The sequence below is a fragment of the Anthonomus grandis genome, chromosome 1 (genome assembly GCF_022605725.1).
Source record: "Anthonomus grandis grandis chromosome 1, icAntGran1.3, whole genome shotgun sequence".
NCBI lineage: Eukaryota > Metazoa > Arthropoda > Insecta > Coleoptera > Curculionidae > Anthonomus > Anthonomus grandis.
In genome coordinates, this window is record NC_065546.1 from 36,255,149 (window position 1) to 36,279,914 (window position 24,766).

The window sequence follows — 24,766 nt, forward strand, 5'->3', positions numbered from 1 at the left end:
AAAGTAACTACTAATGGATACAACTTTAACTGGCTTAAAATAAGATGGCTTCGATTTCAGAGAGATCGACCCCTTCAATTTTACTTTAAGGAAACTCTAAGTCCTGAAAGTGAATTTAATATTGTCGATCTTTCAAAAAAGAAAAATGTTGATATAGGCCCATTAGCAGGTTGAACATAATACAAGAACCACTCTATCCAACAAGAAGGACTGTTAGAGCTGCAAAGAAGAAAGATATGATGGACTTGCTGCATATATATCACCAGTACATTATCAGTTTTATAAAAACTTGCCCACTCCATTACCCATCCGAGCAACTGGTCAAGAAAACCTCGAAGACAGATCTTCTGACGATGAACTGATATATGATTAGATAAATTTAAACAAAATCATTCAGATTTATAGTGGTCTAAGTCCAAATTTTTTTTACCTCATAGTTTTAAGGCATTTTTTTGTAAAAAATCTGAATTTGTCATTAAGCCCACTTATGTTACACTATATTATTAATAAATAAACATTTGAGTAATGTTGAAATATTTTGCTGAATTTTTTATTCTAATTTTAACAATTATGTTAGTTCTCCAAATTTAACGTATTCGGAGTTAGACCATTATTATTCTATGTGCCTCATATGCAACAAGATGGGAGTAAACTGTTTAATATACTAGTAATGTTTTTTTTAATAAGTTATATATACAGAGAGGAAAGTTAAACAGGTTGATCTCATGATGGAAATCTATTGAGAAATATGATAAGCATTATATGATATCACTGAAGGAGTAATAGAAACAGTAGTTGACTCTTCTGGGGATCTCTTAGAGTGCTTCTCAAGACAAATCAATAACCTAACTACAGCTATAAATACGAGATCATTTGAAGTTGCAAGACAAGGAAGTGGCAAGTCGAAATCCTACTACATAATAACATAAAATATAACTACCGATGTATGCTGCGTTTCTAGCTTTCATAACTTTTTGATAAAATGCCTCTCATGTTTCTTCGTATCCTTCCGTTTCCTTCTGTTCTCGTCGTATATTGGTATTGGAGCATGGATCTGTTTTTATTTTGTACAAATGCACACATACCTTAGTCATCGGCTATTTTAATAAAAGACATAGCAGACACACTTTTTGCAATGAATACCTTCTTTTATAGAAAACCACAGAGGAAGTGAACATGGTTCACTTCCAAATTCTTCTTTCATTACCAAATCGGACTACGAAAATTTAATTAGACTATATACTGAAGGAAAAGAAAATTGTCCAAGACGTCACAGCTATAAACACCATATCGATTGGCAGTCGACCATAGACTACTCAAAGTAAAATAAAAATACCAAAAAAGCCAGAGAGAAAAAAATTTTGAGTAACACATAAGCAAATAGACACGGAACCCCTGAAAATTAACAACGAGCAATATACTAATCATGTGGAAAAAGCTAATGACTTACCTTTAGAGAAACTTTTGAGTGCAAATAAAACGAATACAAATAAACAAGAAGAAGTAAGAAAAAAGAAAACAAATAAATGCTAATTTAAGAGAATAGTAAGAAGAGCACAAAGGAGGAATAATAGAAAACAACCGAAGTTTCAAAGGAATGAAATATAAGTAGGAAATAAGAAGATAATTATGCTAAAGAACCAGGACTTTAAAGTAAGACAGAACCACGATAATAAAGACAACTGGAAAGTATTATAAAGATCTATATAAAAATTTTAAAAGAGGATCTAAAAAAAGTATTTTAAAAGAACAATAACAAACTTTAATTCTGAAGACCTGCCAGAAATTACAGAGAGAACAACGCCCTACAAAATACAACAGAAAAGGACAAAACTAAGAAAACCGTATTTCATATAGATTCATGGTGATCAAGTACTAAGAAAGAGTTACAAATATAAACAACCAAAAAAGAAAATTAAATGTTTGACTCGACTGGACTAAAGTTGCACACGCGGTGCTGGCTGCCCCGTCCATATTCCACGGAGGAGACATTTTCGGGGACTACGACCCAACGGCTGGGCCAGATTTTTATTTTTTATTTTTTTTATTTTTGGGCTATCATGCAGATCCATTGTTGATTTAATAGTTAACCAATCAAAGTTTGTTTTATGTCTTTCTTATGTTCTAATGTTTGTAGCATTATTCGAATTGCATAATTTTCCTAGTATATTTAGTCCTTGAGGAAAAGAACTAGCATTTTTTTGTCCGACAATTTCATATAAGAACGATTCTTGTACCTCAAAAGTTTCGATGTTTGGAAAAATTTAGTCAAGTCGGATCCAAGAAACTACCAAATTGAGATTTTAGAACGTAAGTTGCAATATTAAAATTTTTATTCCTTAATGGAATTTCTGGCCGGTAATTAGGAAACACTTAAAATATTTTCATATTTTTCTATATTAATAAAGATCATTTCCTTAAGATTTATTTGAAGCTAAAACTATGATTTTGGATAAAATATTTGCGCAGTTAGGGCACTTTTGGTTAAAGGCATATTTTTTCCTATTTTTTTTAAAGTTTATTATGCTTGCAAATATTTCCAGGAAATAATAAGAATATTCTTACAAGAGTTTTATGCAAGGAAAGTGCATATCTCACCCAATAATTTCATATATGAACGATTCTTGTACCTCAAACATTCGTTCAGTTGGAGGCAATTATGTCAACAAAAGTCCAAAATCCATCAAATTTAAATTTTAGTTCTCATGTTTCAACCATTCATTCATTAGGGAACTTTTTTATCTACAATCTCGGAACCACTTAAGTTATTTAACCATCCCATTTTGTCACTTTAAAGTCATTTTTTGTTACTTCCAGGCAGTTAATGGCGGCAATAATAATAAAAATTAATGAAATTTAACATTTTGTTTATTAATAAAAAGCAGTTTCTGAAGATTTACAGGGCGAGTCATTAATATTGCACGAAATTTAAGGACATATTCCTTGGGTTTAAATATTGAAAAAACAACCTATAAACATATATCCGAAAATTTATAAACAGTTTAGAGCTGAAAATATTAAAGAAAAATAAAAATTAAACTTCAAAAAAATATAGCAACTTTCAGTTCATTTTTGCTGTCAACATATCCAAGCAGCGCTCGTACGTCACAAAGAATGCAAGAAAAAAGTCGATGATATTCAAAATTTGAATACACGCTACCTTCAAGTTTTTGTTAATATTGTTACGTTTTTCTATATAGTTTCTACTAAATGAAATATTAGTTTTCTAAATGTAAGTAGGTGACCCATACCTATATTGAAGTTCATGGTGGCTTTTCTATACTTGACAGTTTTGAAAATTTTCAGTTTAAATTAATTGCAGTAGCAGAAAAATGTGTGAAATGCATTTTGTGTGCGATATTGCAAAGCAAGGTGAATTTAAGAAGAAAGATTCCCGAATCGTGCTGTTCCGCGTAGTCACAACTTCGTACAGTTGCAAATTAAGGAGGACTCGTAACAACTACAACAATGATTGGCACAACTCAACTTAGTCAATCGACAGTCTCCGCGGCTTAAGAGGGAACTCTTAAGCCGCGTACTCATTGACGAACTGTAACTGTAACTGCAACTGTTACAGCAACCAAATTCAGTAATGTGGACGTGTACCGAACAGAGTTCGCGAGCACGCGCAGAGCCGCTTGCTGCGAGCCAAATTTTGTCGGTTTTTAGGACCAACACAAAGGAATTCTCAGATCTCAGTTGGTTCGTGGCCGTTGTTTTGCAAGGTTCGCGTGTGCCGTGCAATGCTGCAACCAAAAAAATATGATTACGTGAGATGAAGAAAACGTTTTGGCCTTAATTGAAAATTATAAAAAGATGCCTGTGATATGGGATCAAAAACATAAGGATTATTATAAACGGCATTTGAAAGAAGATGCTTGGGCTGAAATTGGTTCCGTAATAGGCACAACTGTAGATATCTGCAAGAAAAAAATAATTACGATATTGGCGTTGTGGAGAAGAGAAAAAGCCATAATTTTAAGAAAGTTACTATTTTTATTTAGTTGCCTAAATTTACTTCATGTATAAAGAAAACAAATTTTTCATTTACTTACCATTACGTGTTTTTTAACCCATCGATGAGTGCCTCGCACACCACTGGAATAATCTTGCTAATGACTTGTTTAGATACCTATTCGAAATAAATACTGTAGGCTTGTAAAAGAATCGCCGGTCGCCAAATACTTTAATGTCACTGCTAGTCTGTCTTGAACGGATATATACTACTTCCCTGCAAGTAGTATTCATTTTCTGAATCTTCGGACCAATTAAATTAATACAATATTCAAAATCCGTTGGACTCATGCGGGTAAAATTTTTGTAGTGTCCGCTAATTTGTTGCATCTTCAAAGCTGCAAATAATGAAGATCCACTTCTCTCTTTATACAGTGCATGAGACCACCATCGCCGAGGACGTTTTCAATTAATGCATCTATTAAAATAAAAGCAGCACTGGCTATCATTTCTGGTTGCGACATGGCGGCTTGAGCTCACGGCGAACAATGCGGATCGAGAGGGTCGCGAGAGCAAAGAACCTGGTTACAGTAGTTCCTTTGATACAGTAACTGTTGCAGTTACAGTTACAAATTCGTTAATGAGTACGCGGCTTTATATCCGTGCAGGATAATGTGCAGGTAATAGTGCCAGGTGATTTTTCTCAAAATATTGCTTTTTGTCGATGGCACAAAAATAGAAGAAAATCCTCAGGTCGTGGTACGAATACTATTCACAGATAAAACAAATTTCTGAAAAAACTCAATTATTATTTTTCACAATAGTCACATATGGGCATACGAAAATCTGTATTGAAATTTCAATTGTCATTGAAAGTCAGCACCAGCAAGAATTTTCAGTTAATGTATGGGTGGGAATTATTGGAGATAACTTGATCGGTTCATTTTTTTTACCAGAACGATCAACTGGAGATGTTCATCGGTATTTTCTCGAAGAGGAACGCCTGCATTATTGCATTTTTTACACGATGGTGCTCCAACGCACTTTGTCAACTCCAGCACTTTCATTTTTGCATTAATTATCTACAAAACAAAATAAACCCTTCCAGCACTTTATCTTAAATGTTTGAGAATATCTAGACAGAGAATATCCCAATCGCAGGATAGGCCGCGGATGTCCACAATCGTGGCGTCTGCGATCTCCCGATTTCAACTCATTACACTTTTTCCTCTGGGGTTATTTAAGACACTTAGTTTATACTACTCCAATTGAAAATATTGAAGTGTTCAGAAATAGAATACTGGCAAGTCGCGCAACCATTAGAAACATAACAGACATTTCCGAGTCCGACAATCGATGATTCGTAGGGTGCTTGCATTAAATTCGGAGGGCAACATTTTTAAAGCCTTTTACTACTTAACTTTTATAACTTGTATATCCTGTACTCCTAGTTTGTGTAAAGAATAAGATTGAATAAATAAATAGGTTGTTTTTATTGTTATATTTAAAAACTCAAAATGTAATATGTGGGGGCCTTTGTTAGTGCCATCGAAACTATCAAAAAATTTAAATTTAGCACCTTATGAAACCTCTCTAATAATAGATAGAATAAAGAGAATAACCTAATTTCATATGGTTATTCTTGTCTACTTCTACAAATTATTTATAAAAATTAAAAATAAAATTAAAATTTCAATGCCTTGTATCTCCACAGGAAAGTATTCTCGGACATAGGTTTTATAGGAAGCTTATCAATATTTTGAAATTTGGGCTATTTTTGGTTAGGCGGATTTTGTGCTAAATTTCTTTGCCACTCACAAGAGTTTGAGATGCAAGAGTTGTTCCTATATGAAATTACTAGATAAGAAATGTTCTTTCTTTGCCCAAAGCCATTGTAAAAAAATTCTGATAATTTCCGGGAAATATTTCTAAGAATAAGAGACATTAGCAAAAGTTAATATAGAAATAATCCTGAGGACCGATTTCAAATTAAAAAAACTTGTTTTTCATGAAATTATTATATTGAAAATCATCCATATCACGTCCTTTTGTTGGCTATTTAATGCATCCATTAGAAAAAACTGGTTTACAAGAGCAGACATTCATTAACAAACCGTCAGGTGCCACCAACGCGTCAAACCATATACATACAGAGATAGTAACAATCGGCAATCCAGATCATTTCCATATATGCATGGACATATACTTTCCAAATTGGATGTCGTTTCCCCAATTTGCCATCGCACATACACACATTGGAAACGCATTTGCTAAATTAACATTTCCGGGATACGGGATTCGGGTTAATATTCTACACACCGAAGGAGATTTTTTTCCAGAGTTTCCGGATTGTGGAACAAATTTTTTAAATGTTTTCCGCTATTTTTTGTCTATAGAAAGTCTAAAAAGCTGTGATTTTCAATTTCGCAGAAAGGAATGTTTGCCCTGTAAAAGGGAGATTCGCTAGGAATTTCCAGATGGGATAGTTAGCCAAAAACAAAAGTTGGGAATTTATATTTTTCTCATTTTCCGGATTCCTTGTGTTCCAGAAAGGCTATAGAGAATTTCTTGATTAATATTTTAGTATCTGATTATGTTCGTTTCGCTCTTGAAGTTTCCGAGGATTCGCAATTTTAAGTGTTTTATCCTTATTTTCGTAAATTCAAATAGTTGATGTTGTTTGGGTGTGGCTTAAAACTTTTAGCGTAAAAATGACAGATATAATTAAAATCAGTTGAATAAATGTTATTGTTGCCAAATTCAAAACGGCAGATGAGCATCAAAAGCATAGAACACAAATATATAGAGAAGTGGTGGTTGCATACAAACTGATAGAAATTCTTCTGACAAATCAGCTAGCGTCCTCTCGCTTGACAACGGAAACTGTTGTAACTAACTTTACAGTTTGACGTGCCTAATTGAACCAATCAAAATGATAGAAAGGCGTGGCCAAATTAAGGCGGGAATCAAATTCCATTTAATCTGACAATCTTATCATTTAATCGTAATATCTAAAGCAAACGCCTAATCAAAAAGGTTACTCATAGAGAAAACTGCCTTTTTTATTAGCTGTTAGCATCAGATATTGATCTGAATAAAAATAAAACTTTTTAGCTTTATTTTACATATCCAAATGAGTATTTACTGCAATAATCTACGGCAGTGTACTAACAACATATCACCAATTGGACAAATGGAAATAAAACAATGTTTTTCTTGAATACATTTATTATTTAATTTTCCTGAAAAAAAAATTACTTAAAATGATATACATAATATACAATAATTTATTATAACAGACATTATATAAATTAGAATTTATCTAAAAATGTTTAAAAGTATTTTGTTAGCACTGAACTACCCTTATTTTAAACAGATTAGAAAAGGTTGTCAACATTTTTGTGCTATTTTCTCATCATACATCTAAAGGCATTCCCATTAGGTTAATAATATCCTCATTTTATTAACACATAGATTCAATAGAGGATGAATTATCCTTATTTAATATGTACTTGTATCTGTTTCCTAAAGAAAAATTAAACAGATTTTAAAATTACTTAAATTATCTAGAAAACAAAATAAACCCTTTGAAAATGAAAACAACTTTTTAGTATAAACATATATCACTTACATAGTATATATTTGTTGGTCTCTTATAATACTAACAACATATTATCTTGGAACTATAATATTAAAAAAAACCTTATTCAAGGACACATGTATACATAAAATAAAAAGAAACTCTTAAAAAAACACAAGTTGTAAGAAAAAAATTAATTCTGATCCATTCCAGGTGCTCAGGTCTCTTAGACTCTATACCTATGTCTCGTCTCAGTGATCACAGGAAGTGGTATGATAGGAGCATGAAATAAATTTAAAAAATAGGCAGTGCAAACCATATAAATTAATTTACCAAATGATTCATGTGAAAAAAAGTAAAAATATAAATAAAATTTACATTGCATATCGCTCTCCATGTTTTTCTTGTAATGTGAACTGAAGGAAATTAAAAAAATCTTTTATTACTATGTTTCTTAGAACCATTTAAAATATACATACTCTTACATGAAGGAAATTATTAGGAAAATTTTAAATCAATTTTTAATTGTTGAATAGAAAATGAGAGGCGAGACATTTTGTAATATGTATTTATAATAATCAAGTTAAAAATTAAATATTTGAAAAATGAAACTTCTTCATTGAAATCAATTGAATTTGATTTTATTAAAGACTAAAGATTGACAATATAAAAACATAATAGTGATAAATAAAATCAGATTTTCTTACCAGAAACCTGGAATTGCTTGCTGCAAATCAATTAAAACATTACTCCCAATATTGAAAGAGAACTTTTTAGAAAAAAAGTCATGAATTTAAAATAACATCCTTAAAACAAATAGCAAACTCAACCCACGCTTGCATTCATTGAACATTTGAACATTCATTGATGAAAAACAAACTTAAATAGTTTAACAATGACAAATGATGTTCTACCAGTCAATGTCAACAACTGTCTATCAGCTCCCTGTCAATTTTGCCAAGCAAGATGGCCGACATAATATTCCGATATTCACCATACAAGCTTCATACATGTGATCAAAAGCTTGTAATTTTTACGTCAAAGTCAAACTTATATAAACATGCGCATAAACTATTGTATGGGTTTCTTACGAGATGGCGTTAATTTTTTTTTCAATAAACTCATTGCATACATTAAGAAGGGCGTTAGACGTCAAATTCTCTTTTTTGTCGCTAAGCCACATATTTAAAAAAAAGATGGCCGCGGCAATTGTTCTTTCTTTGTCGCCATATAAGCCCAAATTAAATAAACAAAGAACGCCAAACATTAAGAGAAATCGATATTATATTTTTATGGAGTACGGTTTTAGTAAATTGAGCTTAGATATTCATTAGTTAAAAAGTCTTGAAAGTGATTAGTTGATTCTTGTGTTATTTTGTGGAAAACTTTGTGTTTTCCTAAAATCCATTAATTGGGTGAGTGTTTCTCACAGAGTATACCTTAATGCTTTATCACTTGTTACGTTTATTTATTGATTTTAGTATTTATTTATTGGAAATCAGCTTTGAACAATTTTTAGCAAGTTCATTGGGTCCTAATGAACTTTTAAAGTACAGAGAAGTAAAACACACGTTTATTTACAATTAAAGAATCTAGTATAATCTTTTGTGAATTTAATTGAAGATTAAATTCACTGAATTTATCTGAAATTAGTTCAAAGCACTGTTGCGTGTTCGTTCCTTTAGTGTTTAGTATTTATTTGCGACGAGGTGTACTCCTAATACCTATTGCACGTTCGAAATAATTACTGCTAGTCATCGGAGTAGAAACTTCGCGCGTCCATCCCTTAGTGTCATTGCACGACTCAATGCTAGCTTAGGTTGTGAGATTAAAAGGTGTCCAACTACATTGTCTAACAAGCAAAGATCTTGTCCTCCAAAATAACACTATTTATATAATAATATCATAAAATAAAGTATTGTTGATGTTATGTTTTGTGCAGATTTGTTTTCTTTTATTATATTTCTAAATGTTTAATTAGTTTAATTGATGTTTTAAAATGGATCGAATGAAGAACTAAATATTTTACCTGATTTCTATGTTATTAATCTTCTAGCATTTCGGTTATACTCAGGTTACTTACTGCTGTCAGAAAGGCATTGATTATTTTAAGCACTATCCAGAACGCTGCGAAAAGTTAAAACGTGGCTTAGAAGTACCATGGGTGAAGAACGGCTTACAGGTTTATATCTAATGAGCATGCATCGCAATTATTTAAAAGAAAGCAGTGAGTTTATTGAAAAGACTGTCATAGACAAATTTTCGGCAAATCCGAGAAGATTACTGTTAAATTAATATACATACAATATATTATGATAATTATACAGTGACCGTCTAAGTTCCGCATAAATTTGATAAAAATTAGAGACATGATTTTTTGAGAAAGCGCTCGGACCCGCCGATTTTTATTTTAAGTTGCGCATTATTTCACATAAATTTTTGTATACAGGGTGGAACAAAAAAAAAGATATGACGTCATCGGTCATTTTTTTAAATGTAATGCTATATTTTTTATTGCATTTCTGAAATATAGGCGAAATTCTAAGCAAGTTTCGTATAACACACCTTATCTCAAAACTCAACTGTTTCCAAAATATTTACATTTAAATAACAAGAAAACAAATAAGTACGTCTATTTACAAATTAAAGTAAAATCGAGGATAAAAATAATGTTATAAACACTGCCAATTGTTTCTATTTCCATGGTTGCACTTGTAAAGAAACTCTATTTTCGAATGTCACTGTCAGTTCAAAAATTAATAGTTTTTATCAGAATAAATTATGGCTAATTTAACGGAAACCCTACGAATTGAAATTTTGATGATGCTAGGGTACGGGGATCGAGTGAGCACGCAAAAAGAAGTAAGTGAACTGTTTAATGCCAAATACCCAAACCATCCTATTTCTCAGTCAACAGTAAGTAGAATAGAGCACAAATTCATAACTTCAGGTCATGTTTGCAATTTGCCAAGATCAGGTCGTCCAAAAATTTCTGAAAAAACAAAATTAAACGTTCTGTTCCCCGTCGAAGAAAATCCAAACAATGCCACTTCACAAATTATAGTTGATAATAATATAGCCGGAACGTCAGTAAGTCGCATCTGAAAAGCAAATGAATACCACCCTTATAAAATTAGACTAATACACGAATTAAATGAGGACGATCCTGATCGAAGAAACCAATTTTGCGAGCAAATGATGAACATTTGCAATAATAACCGTCAGTTTGTGTTACGAGTTTTGTTTTCGGATGAAGCAACTTTTTGTTTAAACGGTGTTGTAAATCGGCAAAATTGTCGGTACTGGTCAGTGTCAAATCCACACTGGGCAACTGAGGCTCATACACAGTACCGTAACTATATTAATGTTTGGGCTGGTATCGTGGAAAATAAAGTAATAGGGCCATACTTTTTCGAAGTAAAAACTTAACAGGACAACGCTATTTGAATTTTTTTCAAGAAGATCTTATCCCTGTTTTGGCTGCCCTATACCCAGACGAACAAGACCCTGCTGTCCCTACAGATAATTTGTGGTTTCAGCAAGACGGCGCACCGCCACATTTCTATCGAGCTGTCCGTAATTACTTGGATACAGTGTTCCCAGGAAGATGGATAGGACGAAGAGGGCCAATAGAGCAGCCGGCCAGATCACCAGACCTAAATCCCTGCGACTATTTTCTATGGGGGTACCTGAAAGTAAAGTTTATATTGAGAAGCCAAACAATTAGCAACGTAGAAGATTTGAAAAATAGAATTAGATACGAAATTAGACGTATATGTATCATCCGAAATATTTGATAGTGTTTTACATGAGTTTGTAAGCCGTCTTGCTTTCTATCAAGAAGTAAATGGATCAGTTTGAACACTTGATACATTAATAAGAGTTTTCACAGTTTATAACATTGTATCCTTCATTTTATCTTTATTTGTAAATAGACGTACTTACTTGCTTTCTTGTTGGTTAAATGTAAATATTTCTGAAACAGTTGAGTTTTGAGATGAGGTGTGTTATACGAAACTTGCTTGGAATTTCGCCTATATTTCATAAATGCAATAAAAAATATAGGATTCCATTTAAAAAAAAAAGTCCGATGCCGTCATATCTTATTTTTTGTTCCACCCTGTATACAAAAATTAATGTGAAATAATGCGCAACTTAAAATAAAAATCGACGGCTCCGAGCGTTTTCTCAAAAAATCATGTCTCTAATTTTTATCGAATTTATGCGGAACTTTAGGCGGTCACTGTATTGTATGTTTTGTTTTGTGTCAATCAAACTAATTAATAAGTCACTTTTCATGATTTTTTCTTTTAATATACCCGACCGACCATCTTCTCGAAACAGGTATGAGCTGCCCCTCCCCTAGCTGAAATCCTGGGTACGCCCTTGCAATCATTATACATTTTACAGCCTTTGAATCAAATTTAGTTCTTACCTGTTTTGGAACATGTGCATAGGCAGTTGAACCAAATACCTTGATGATTCGGTTTTATCCCATTCCAAATTTCAGCTAGTGTCAAATTTGGAACATTTGAACTTGGACTACGGTATATATGAATGAATGAATTTGAATTATCTTTGTCTTTATCTACCAGTTTTAATTTGCTTATTGTTAGCAAGTGTGTTACATTAATTTAAATATAAAAAATAAACATGTTGTTTTACACACTTTAAACATTCTGAGGTATTTAGATTTTTAGTAGTTTTCAATTTTCATTTTTAACTACCTACATTCATTACAACCCAATATTACAATTTATCTTTTAATATATTACCCAGAATGCCAGCTCAAATAGTAAATATATCAAGTAAACCCACAAGTATTTCATTGTATTCCTGCTATAATACGTAGGTTATGTCGATTTAATTTAACCGTATTAACCTCGTATTGCCGGCCGCAGTACCTACCTACGCTGTCAGGAATAAAAATTAATTAACAATAAAATAAGATCCATGGCTAACGAATACCTATTCGAAATTTTAGACGCGAAGAGACGAGCGGATATCATAAAGGTTTTATATTGCGCTAATAGCGAAGCTCGTGTCCTTTATGAGTCACCAGTCACCTCATTTTTTTTGCAATTTGTTGTTGTCTATAGTAATGAATCCATTGGCGTCGCTCTTAAAAATAGAATAAACGTTTTAAGGCGTCATCTTGTTTTGAATCCTAACAGAGTGATGCCATCCATATACCCACTCCTTTTCATAGGAACTATCATTGCACCCTACTGTGTGAGTCTGTAATATAGAATAAATTCAGTAGTTCATATACTTTTTTTTTCTTAAAAAAATCGTCGGATCCGTCTATTAGGATTTTTAGTTGCGCTCCTTTTTGTTGAAAACAAAGTGATACAGTGCGTCAATTTTTTTAAATCACAACCCTATTTTTGATTGCGTATGTTTAAAGAGCGTATCAAATTATATATAGCTGCAAAATTTCAAGTTTATGTGGTTAGCCGTTTTCAATATACATAATTAAAATATAAACTTTCTATTTTTAATATAAATTATAAAATCTGTTTTTTTTTTTCAAAAAGTTTTTTAACAAATGTTTGAAATGTAGTCCATTTACTATTTAATATTACCCTAAACATACTTGAAAATTGAAAATTGAACGATTTATGTAGAAATTAATATACAGTATCCCAAAATTGAGAAACATATTATGTTATCGTTTTTTTCACGTCAATTTGATGTTTTCAAAACTCTTTTTAAGACTCCACAGCTCAGCATAGAATGATTGATTGACTATGAATTATAAATTCATTTTTTGTATTCATCGTATTTTATATTAGAAAAACTATTTCGTGTCAATTTCGTTTGTGCAGGATGAAAACAAATTTCCAATTACATTAAAAAAGGTATTCATGTATGCGAATTGCACTTTTCTAAAAATGATAGAAGTATAAAATACTTATTAAACACCAAGACAACTTTACGAAGATTGGCATGTCCATTACTTGAAAATGCCGAAAATCGTCATTCAATGAACCAGGAAATAGTAAATCATGTTTGTAACTTTTGTTTTTTTATTGATAATGCAAAAAAAAATTATTAATTCCATATAGGATACAGTTATTTTTTGGGAACCGTTTTGTTTTTTTGCAATATTGATTAATAATCAATTTTATGGAAATAAATTTTTAAGCAAATATTGAATTATTTTCATATTGGTTTCAATTAATAACTATTTTTTCGAAAGAATAATTTTTTTCCTGGTAATTTACTTTCCTGTTACTACCAAATTTTGCATTTTTATTCAAATAATTTTCTGAAACTGCATCAATTATTGCTTATATTTTGCGATGATGAATAATTTGTGATTATTTGGACTCGTTATGTAGGATGATTTTGAAAACTTGAAAATGATAAGAAAAATACTGAGAAAAATTCTAAGCAAGTCTCAGGTAATATAACCTATGATTCTTGGTCCAAAGCAAATAAATCAATGCAATTGGTAATAAAATTATTAATGTTTAAATTACATTTTTAATTACTGTTGTTATTGTCAAAAATTATTTTTGTAGGGTAGACCAAACCAACCAGTGCAGAAAAGAGAAAATAGCTTAAGATGTAATTATTAATCACGTGGCTCATATAGCCCCATTCGAGTCCGATGGTAAATTAAACTCCTTAAATTTAAATCCTCTGTACAATGTCAGGGAAAGAGGGTGGCGTACAAGCCATTTTGAGAAAAAATATCCTCGTGCTTTATATTTTCATTGTTCAAGTTACAAATTCAACCTTGTTGTGAATGATGCAAACGCAGTGCCAGAAATTAGAAATGCTGTCGCCACTGTAAAGGATGGTAAAAACGTTTTATAATGTTGGCGATGGCCCGAAAAATATAAATCAATCTGAAAGTTTTCTCAAAATTTTCCAGATCTTGTGAAATCTCTTGAAACGTTATCTGTAGAGGGAAATTATGCCACCAGAAAATCTGCATATCAGTTGCATTCAGCCGTTACAAAATCAGTGTTTATTATTGCTCTACAAACAACAGCCAAATATTCAGCAGTTTTAGAACCGGTAGTTAGCGTACTGCAAGCTAAATCGGTCGACATGATCTCGGTGAGGGAACACATCAAAAATATCAAGGACATTCTCAGAAATTACGGCGAGTTTCCTGCTAGAATAAGTAATTAAATGCTTCAAAAAGCGCGAGCTGTTGCGATGAATTTGAGCATAGAAATTTTGGTTCCACGTCTTGCTCACAAGCAAACACATAGAAGTAATCCGTCATCAGCCAATGATAATGAATATTGGCTGCGTTCCCTAATAATAGCACACATTGATTTACTCACTTCATCACTGAATATTGGATTCTCCCAAAAAAATACTCCGGCGTTTGCTTTAAGTAAGCTGCATTCCTTGTATATGACCAAAACCAAAACCAGCATTACAGACTTACACAAGAACTCAGAATCATTCCACGAATTTTATAACCTGGATATCACCGAAGAACTGAACCTTTGGCATAATTTATGGGTGAAGAAAGGCTTACAGGTTTATGTCTGATGACCATGCATCGCAATTATTTAAAAGAAAGCAGCGAGTCTATTGAAATGACTGTAATAGACAAATTTTCGTCAAATCCGAGAAGATTACTGTTAAATTAGTATACATATGTCTTGTGATTATGATATATATAATATTTTATCTTGTGTCAATTAAACTAATTGATAAAAGTCAATTTTCATAATTTTTTGTTTTAATATACCCTCTTCTCGAAACAGATATGAGCTGCCTCCCCCATCCCCTAGCTGAAATCCTGGGTACGCCCTTGTTCAGGTAAAAGAGTAATGTAATATATATTAAACAAGTGTAAAATCAAAATTAGTGTGTGGAACAACATTCTCTGCGGAACGAAAATGATTATTTAATGAAATTTATAATATTTTTATGTGAATCATTTTCTAATCAATACTTCATATCTATATATTTATTAAACAGTCTTGATTTTGAAATTCTTTCGAAGAATAAATGGGACACGTTAATGAAATCCTGAAATAAAGCCAGACCTACAAAATAAATCATTTTATATATGTTATTTTATTTTATTAATTTTGTCATGACAAGATTACTTATTTTATTTATTTATTGTTCTGCAGCCTTTATAATTTTAATTACTATAACTATTTGAGATTAATTTTTAATTTTATTAATGTCTCCGCCTTGCATCCCCTTTAACATTTATTGTTTAAATTGATCTTATTTCTATAACTAATCATAATTCTTCAAGAACGTAAAGCTATGGGGAAATGATGTTGTGTCCGCTATGCAGTTCTCTGGAGCTGCGGTTAAATATCTCGTCGACGCTCAGGTCATTATAATTTAAAATGTCTCGTATTTCATACAAAAATTAAAAAAAAAAAACAACATATTTGGTGCAATTTTCCCCGGCGGGACTTTACTTTTATTAATGTAATAAGAAATCTTTGGAGTACATAATACATTGCCAAATTTGATATTTATTTTACATTATTTTCAGCTATCTAATTATCATTAGATGTATACAACAATAACATTATCAAAAGGAACGTTCAGCCAATCAGAGTAAGGTTGCCTTCTAACCAACAGCGCCGACGTGGCAACTCTCTGAAACTAGTTTTCGTTCATATTTTGGGTACACACGTCTAGCATACAGATCGGTCTCCTTACCTCTAGTCTTCTTGTAGTCCTGGTACCTAGTAAACGATGACCTAAATTAACCCTTAACTACTATCCTCCCTATAATAAAACATTACAGCTACCCGCGGGTCAATATGACCCATTTTTTTATTTTGAAAATAAAAAACTGTTTGATGAAAATAAACTAATTTATTCATAAAAAATGATGAAATAAACATTAATAAACAAATTTTGTTGGCCAAAATATCCTAAACACACTTTGGGCAGATTTTTTTGAACATTGCTGGCAAACTGGTATTTTGCAGGAATCGCAGAAGGTGGTTGTTTTGCAGTCCTTTTTCGGTGGGCAGAAAGCACATCTCTTTCTCTTGGATGCACCCTGAGCCTGCTGAAGAGCACAATGCGTTTCTATAACATCCCCAAGTATATCTGCAGTCAGTCCTCTCAACCTACGTGGTATTTTGTTGTTGAAAACTTTCGATCTCATATAGGGTTCGCATAGTTGACGACCAAGATTTTTTAGAAAATTTAATCTACAAATTTCTTTTCCTTCGGCAGTAAATTGATAGATAACTCTGCTGTTGATTGCAGAAACGTTCAAAATCATGTCAAAAATAACCATTGGCCATCGGTATGTCCTGCGAGATGTCGAATATGTTGCAGATTTCTGGTCTAGTGCGTCAACACCGGCTTTTGTATCATTGTAAAATAACACTATATCCGGCTTTTTTAATGAGTCGTCTACAACATGATCGTTGTGCATTGTCGACAACAATATTACGGATTTGTTTTTTTTGGGAACGTGAGACACAATAGTGTGAGTAGAGGTAAACCCGAAAATGGAGGACAAGGTAAGAATTCGGGTGGAACAAATCTTTTATTCTTCTTGACTGTGCCAACATATGTAAGCTTACGATTGAGAAGTTCACCAGTTAATTCCATTGATGTGTACCAATTATCTCCCGTTATGTTTCTATTGGGCCCAACCACAGGACCAACTAAACGAAGTACTGTTTCTGTCGGTATAGACAAGTTAGACCGATCACTGCGTTTTCCGGTGTAGATTTCAGAATTAATCATATAATGTGATTTGGAATCTGCTAAAATTTGAATCTTGATGCCGTATTTCGCCGGCTTAGCAGGCATGTACATTCTAAAACCGCAGCGCCCTCTAAAAGGAACTAACATTTCATCTACGGTTAAGAATTCAGAGGGCGTGTAACACATCATTGAGTTTTCAACAAATTCATTATAAATTTCAGATATTGTAGCCAGTTTGTCGACTTTCATTCTCTCCCGCCTGGTAACCATATCGTCGAATCTTAGACAACATAATAGGAAAGAAAAACGTGCAAGAGACATCGTACAACGAAATATATCTCTACCTGTTCCGTCGGTAGCCCATAGAGATCGTAGATCTTCGTGTCCGGATTTAAAAGAACCCAGCAAATATAAAAGGCCTAAAAACACCTCTATTTCAATTTTATCGATCTCTTGAATAAAAACTGGTCGAAATAATGATCTGCTATTTTTTCGCTCCTTGAAAGTTGTATACTGACCTTGCATAGCTCTAATTTTTGCATTGGAATGTTCAAAAATCTTTTCAAGAATAGAGTGTGTGATGAAAAGTCTCCAAGATTCCAACTCCGATGAGGGAGGGTTCTGGCGAGCTGGTCCTTTCAAACCAGGAAGTATTTTTATAATATTAGTACTTTTCTTTTTTCCCCTAGGCAAGGGCACCTGACACCACTTAGTTTTATCTTTTCCATACCACAATTTTGTTTTCTTTACTGTTTGTCCTTCGTCTTCATATTCACTTTCCGATGATAACTCTGACTGACCCAATGGTTCATCATCTGGCTGCCACTCATTTTCGCTATCGCTGTCATGTTCACTGAATTCTTCAGAATCACATTGTCATTCGTCCTTATCGCTTTCGTCTCCGTTGTCAAAAATCAGGTTACATGCAATCTGTCTGTCGTCAATAACGCTTGTGCCGCTGGTTGATGGCTCATTTGAAGTAGTTCTATTTTCTTCAGGCTTATTTATAGACTCCAGATTTTCCTAAAAAGTATTATCTGCAACTATCTCGAATAACTCGGCATCAGACAGTCCTCTTTGTGTCATAATCTAAAAACAAAACAAAGTATATGTATATTATGAAGTGTTTATCCACATAAATGTTTGACCCACTAGACCGAAAAAAAATATCAACGCAACAACTAAGACACTTCAAACTTCTTATTTTTTTTAATTACATAGATAAATGGGAAAGCGCAGAATTTAAAAATATAAAAATTTCGTTTTTATATTTTTAAATTCTGCGACCGTATTTAATATTTTGATAAAAATATCAAATAGGTAGGGGAGACTGGGATAATTGTAACACGGGTCAATTGAAACAGTAATCAAAACTTTCTTCCGCTACAAGATAGAAACAAATTGCGCGCGTAATATGGACCATAATATCGACAACCATTTTCTGGCAGTACGCCGCGGGCCATTAAACAAAGTATATGTACCTAGTGCGAGATTTTGTGTTTTCACGTATCCAAAGTAAGTATTTGCTATATTTCTTATGCATGTGTAAATGAGTCTGCATGTGTATTTGGTTAGTTTGTCGGTTTTCATTAGTTAGGCCATTAACTTAGCTTTATATTACTTTGGTTTAAATTTGAAATTCATTTTGTTTGTAGTAAATATGGTGTCATTTATTTAAAGAAGTCGTTTGGGGTCAGTTGTAACGGGGCCGTTTGTAACGTTTCAACTGACCCCGCCGTTCATTTCTAAAATAAAATAAATTGTAATTGAGTCTGTAGTGTGTTTGGTTTGTTTGTCAGCTTTCATTAGTTAGGACTTTAATCTAGTAAATTAATTAGTTTATTTCATTTCAGATGCCCCGTAAAAGAGTCCCGAAAACAGTGAAGTCGAGATATATCTTTATATGAATCTGCATATGCAGAGCTCAAAAATGGAAGTTCTCTATGCTTAGCTGCCGACCAATTTGGGATCTCTCATGTATCTTTGTTGAGATACAAGCGAAAGAAAGAAGCTGCGGGGAATACTGAAGGTCAACCACCTGTTACAATGGGCTATAAACTTGCAAATAAAGTTTTTAATGAACTTCAAGCAACCGAAATGGTAAAGTACATAAAAAAAGCTGCAGACATTTATCAAGGTCTATCAACCAAAGATATTCGGAGACTTGCCTTAGAATTAACCATTAAATATGATATAGATAAACCAAGCACTTGGATTAAAAACCGCATGGCAGGAGAAGACCGGTTTTCCGGTTTTATGTTAAGACACCGTGACTTATTAATAAGAGCACCACAAGCAACCTGCTTAGCCAGAGCAACCAGCTTCAATTGTGCAAATGTTTCTGTTTTTTTTAATAATCTTGCCAAAGTTTTGCATCGAGACAAATTTGAAGCAAAGGATATTTACAACGTAGACGAAACTGGTGTGACAACAGTCCAGAAACCAAATCAAATTGTAGCAAAAAGAGGCATGAAACAAGTGGGTGCAATTACCTCACAAGAACGTGGTACACTCGTAATAGTTACGGTGGAAATAAACGCACTAGGCAATTCGATTCCGCCTATGTTTATTTTTCCTCGACTGTGGTTTCAGGATCATTTTATTCGTGATGGTCCACCAGGGTGTATTGGGGCTGGAAACGGGTCAGGATGAATGCAAGAAAAAGAGTTCGTCTTGTTCTTAAAACACTTTCAAAAGCACCCAAATTCTTCACAAGCTCATAAGGTTCTACTCACACTGGATAACCACTCAACCCATATTAGTATAGAAGCTCTAGACTATTGTAAAACTCATGGAATAGTAATGCTTTCTTTCCCACCCCACTGCTCGCATAAATGTCAGCCCCTCGATAGAACAGTTTTCGGTCCTCTTAAGAAAGCAATAAACTCTGCTTGTGATGGTTGGATTCGTAGTCACCCTGGTAAACCGATGTCTATATATGATTCACCCGGAATTGTCGCAACATCATTGCCCTTAGCTCTTACACAAAGCAATATCCAAGCCGGATTTAAGTGTACAGGGATATATCCTTTTAACAGAGATATTTTTATGGAGACAGATTTCTCGCCATCCTTTGTCACAGATAGGTTGCCTCCAATCGAACCTTCAGTTTCACCTGCTTTAGATCCAGGCAACAATCTGAATCTGACAGATCCTACTTTGGGATACATTTGATAATCCTACCTCTTCTACGTCTGTTACCAATAGGTTGCCTTCAACCGAACCTCCAAATGATCATCCTAGTTCAAATTCAGGAAACAATCTGACTGTACCAACCTTAAAAGATGAGGTTCAAAACCCAACGCCATCAACTTTTCGGGGCCTAAAAAATTGTGAAATTTCCAAAAACACCCAATATAATACGTTTTCACCAGAAGTTGTTAGGCCTTTCGGAAAAGCTTCACCAAGAAAAATAAACGCAAGACGAAAGAAAAAGAGGAAGTCAACCGTGTACACCGATACACCGGAAAAGGAGGAAATAGAGAGAGAAGCTAATAAGAAAACACAAAAGGTCAAACAGAATCTGGAAACCGAAAAGAAGGGTCCAAAGAAAATCCCAAAAAAAGCACCCGTGAGAACAAGAAAGAAGTCATCTGAAAATTCTACCGACGACGAAAGTGAATATTTTTGTTTGAGTGTTGTGTATTGAACCATTTAATAAAAGTAAGCCAGGTGAATAGTGGATCCGATGTACTAACTGCAAAATGTGGTCGCATGAAGTATGCACACCACAAGAGCTCACATATTATGTTTGCCATAATTGCCAATGTGACTGACCAAAAATTGAAAGTTAAGTGTTACACATCTATACAGTGCATTTTTTTAAATCTCGGGTCATAGGGTTTTACGTGTAATATTTTCAACCCCATGTTAGAACCTGTTCTATTTAATCGATAGGATTGAAACTTGGAACAAGTGAAGTTTAAGTGTTTATTTTGCAAAAAAAATTGCAAGAAACCTATTTAAAATAAGTTTTTCTGATAAAAAAAGTTTGCTTTTTCTGCGCCTCGTAACCTTTATTACCTTTACACTTCAAAGCAGGTAGACAAATATCTGACAGTGACTCAAAATAATTTTTAAATTGCTCCATTGAAATTGTTCAAAAACTCTTTAAAATGTCGATTTACACTACGGAGGAACGTATTGAGATGGCTTCAAACTACATTAGGGGAATGTCGGCGCAAGAAGCGGTAGATAATTTTGCCGTGACTTATCCTAACCGTCCCGTCCCGTCTAGATCAACTGTACAACGGTTTCATGAAAAATTTATTACGATTGGATGCATCGCCAGTTCTCACTTAAAACGAAAAAGAACCGAAACTGTAGTAGACGAAGAATTTAAAATGGAGGTATGCTTGGCCGTTGAAGAAAATCCAACAAATAGTCTTACTCAGTTTGCTGAAGTTACCGGAAAAGGTAGGAGAAGTTTGAAATGTTCAAGAACTCTTGCCTAATGATTATTTTCTTAGAATGCAGTTTTGTGAACAGTGGATGGAACGAATTAACAACGACCCCACAATTAAAAACAAAATACTATTTTCAGACGAAAGTACTTTCTGTACAATTAATACAGTCAACTAACAAAATACTCGAATATGGGCGCGAGAAAATCCTCACGTCATCCAGGAAACGCATACCCAAACAAGACAGAAACTTAACGTGTGGGCAGGAATTCTTGGAGATCGAATAATTGGACCATTTTTCATAGAGGGTAGCCTGAATACTGCAAAATTTTTGAAATTACTTCAGGTGCAGGTCATTCCCGCATTAGGAAACGCTGTTCAAAATGGCAGGATAATTTTTCAACATGATGGAGCCCCGCTCATAGTGCAGCGACTGTTACCGAGTTTTTGAATGCCACGTTCCCAGGACGCTGGATTGGACGTTTTGGGCCATCTAAATGGCCGGCGCGAAGCCCCGATCTTTCGCATTTAGATAACTTTTATTGGGGCTATCTATCATCGAAAGTGTTTGAAATTGTTAGAGGCAACCAACCAAACCTCATCTTTTCATCCTCAAACCAACCCAACCCAACCCAACCCAACCCAACCCAACCCAACCCAACCCAACAATATCGAAGAACTTCGTAATAGAATTATCGAGGCTCCGCGTACCATTATTCCCCGGCAGCTCCTAAATGTTAAAAGACATTTCTACAACTGTCTGGGCTTTTGTTTGGCTCAATTTGGAGGTCACTTTGAACAATTTATTCGAAAGGTTTTATTTGTTTATTGTTGATTTTTGAAAATATATATTTGAGATTTTGAGGAAATTATTTTGTGTCACTGTCAGATATTTGTCTACCTGCTTTGACGTGTAAAGGTAATGAAGGTTACGAGGTGCAGAAAAAGCAAACTTTTTCATCAGAAAAACGTATTTTAAATAGGTTTCTCGCAATTTTTTTGCAAAATAATGGGATTTTTTAAAGTCTGTTAACTTAAACTTCACTTGTTCCAAGTTTTAATCCTATCGATTAACGCCCGTATGCACCGTATATACTTAATCTGGATTATGGGTTTAAGCTCGCTTAGTTAAAAAATTTGTGATGCACCGTATGAAAAGAATCGTTTAAGCTTTCGATCACAAGATCCATGGAAGAGGAAGGTTTAGTCCCGCGATTAACTGATTTTCTAACCTAACTTATGTTTTGTTGTGGTTTCCTGGTTTGTTCTCAGTTTGCTTGAATTGAAAATATTGTTAATAAAATTGGTGGCATACCGCATGTCCTTTTAGTTTACTGTCTACCCATATCACTTTTATAAAATGGATTTAGAAGATGAACTGTTTGTGGATGATGACCAAGAAATGCTGGATATTATCAATTTCGGTTTTCCCCGACGAAACTATGAAAGAAGTGAATATTTCGACAGCATGGACAATTTTTCATTTTTTCGTCGATTTCGCTTAACTAAACAGACTGTTTTAAACTTTTTAAGTGAAATTGAAGATCAGATTGAGTACAACAATGACCTGTAAGTTGTTTAGATAAAAAAAATTGTCCCAGAAATGCTTCAAAGTGTTCTTATGACTATAATTTGTTTCTCTTGTAGCAAGAATAGTTTAACACCAATAAATCAGTTGCTAACAACATTACGATTGTATTCTTGTGGCAACCATCAAACGGCAATATCAGATTTTATTGGATGTCATCAAACAACAGTTTCAAGGACTTTCAGGAGGGTTACAAGAGCAATTTCACACACATCACATGAGAATGCCACAAAATGAGCATGAAAAGTTAAGAATTTCAACAGACTATTACAATATTTCCAGGTTTCCTAAGGTGATTGGTTGTGTCGATGGTACTTACATTAGAATTCAGTCGCCTGGTAAGGAGTGCCTTTTATTTTTAAACTTCATCCATTTTAATACCTTTATAGTCTCGAAATGATAATAAATCATGATTTTAGGAGGAGATGATGCCGAGGTATTTAGGAATAGAAAGGGATATTTTTCTATTAACACCCAGGTTGTTGGGGATTCACAGCTAAAAATTCAAGATATTGTGGCAAGATGGCCTGGTTCTGCACATGATTTAACTGTTTTCAATAATAGCAGGATACGTGCAAGATTTGAGGGACAAGAATTCCAAGATTCTGTTTTACTAGGCAGGTATAACAGTTATAAAACATCTTTCCATTATATAAATTTAAAATTACTGGTTAATATTACTTTATAATTTCATTTCTAGTACTCTATGTACGACTTGAATTGTTGTAATACATACTTATATATTGGTTGATAATTTTAGGTGATAGTGGATATGCTAACCACAATTACCTGTTAGTACCCTTGTTAAATCCCTCAAACCATGCAGAGGAGTTATACAATGAGGCTCATATTAGGACACGCATTACTATAGAAAGATTGTTTGGTGTTTGGAAAAGGAGGTTTCCTATTTTGGCTTATGGATTCCGATACAAGCCAGAATTAGCCAGTGACATAAACTTCACTTGTTCCAAGTTTCAATCCTATCGATTAAATAGAACAGGTTCTGACATGGGGTTGAAAATATTACACGTAAAAAAACCCTATGACCCGAGATAAAAAAATGCACTGTATTATAAGAACACCAGTTGTTGTTTTTTGTTTTTAAACTTTTTCCTAAGATTTATTTTATGTTCCTACGTTTCTGTTTAATGTTCCTCCTCATAAGCAGAATATTAGCTTCTGTTATTTTTTTGTTGTTGTTATGAGGCATTTTTTACAGTTTCTATATGATTTTGAGTCTTTTTTGAATAATAAAAGAAAATTAAAAGAAATGTGTTTTTTATTTAATCTATATTGCTTTTGTTACAACTATCCCCATAATGTGTTTCAATTGACCCTTGATCGGGGTCGTTTGAAACATTATGCTCCACCACTTATTTTTATTTGCATATTTTTTTTTCGCTTGTTTATAGTCAAATTTAACTACTAGGTCAAGTATGTCAAGTTCCCAGCTATATGTTACCTATTTTTTGATCATATTATAGTATTTATCTAGCCAGAAAAAAAATATTTGTACAAAATGGTTCAATTGACCCCAGTCTCCCCTACGGTCTTTTTCACTGGGACGGG

The 24,766-nt window shown here is 33.4% G+C and overlaps 1 protein-coding gene and 1 pseudogene across 1 annotated transcript in view; both read left to right on the top strand.

The window, feature by feature from the left end:
* The window catches only part of LOC126738497 (uncharacterized), a 66,794-nt gene that overhangs the window by 27,567 nt on the left and 14,461 nt on the right, over positions 1-24,766 (top strand). The gene's annotated exons all lie outside the window — the stretch shown is intronic.
* Positions 22,279-24,335, top strand: LOC126738490 (putative nuclease HARBI1; annotated as a pseudogene).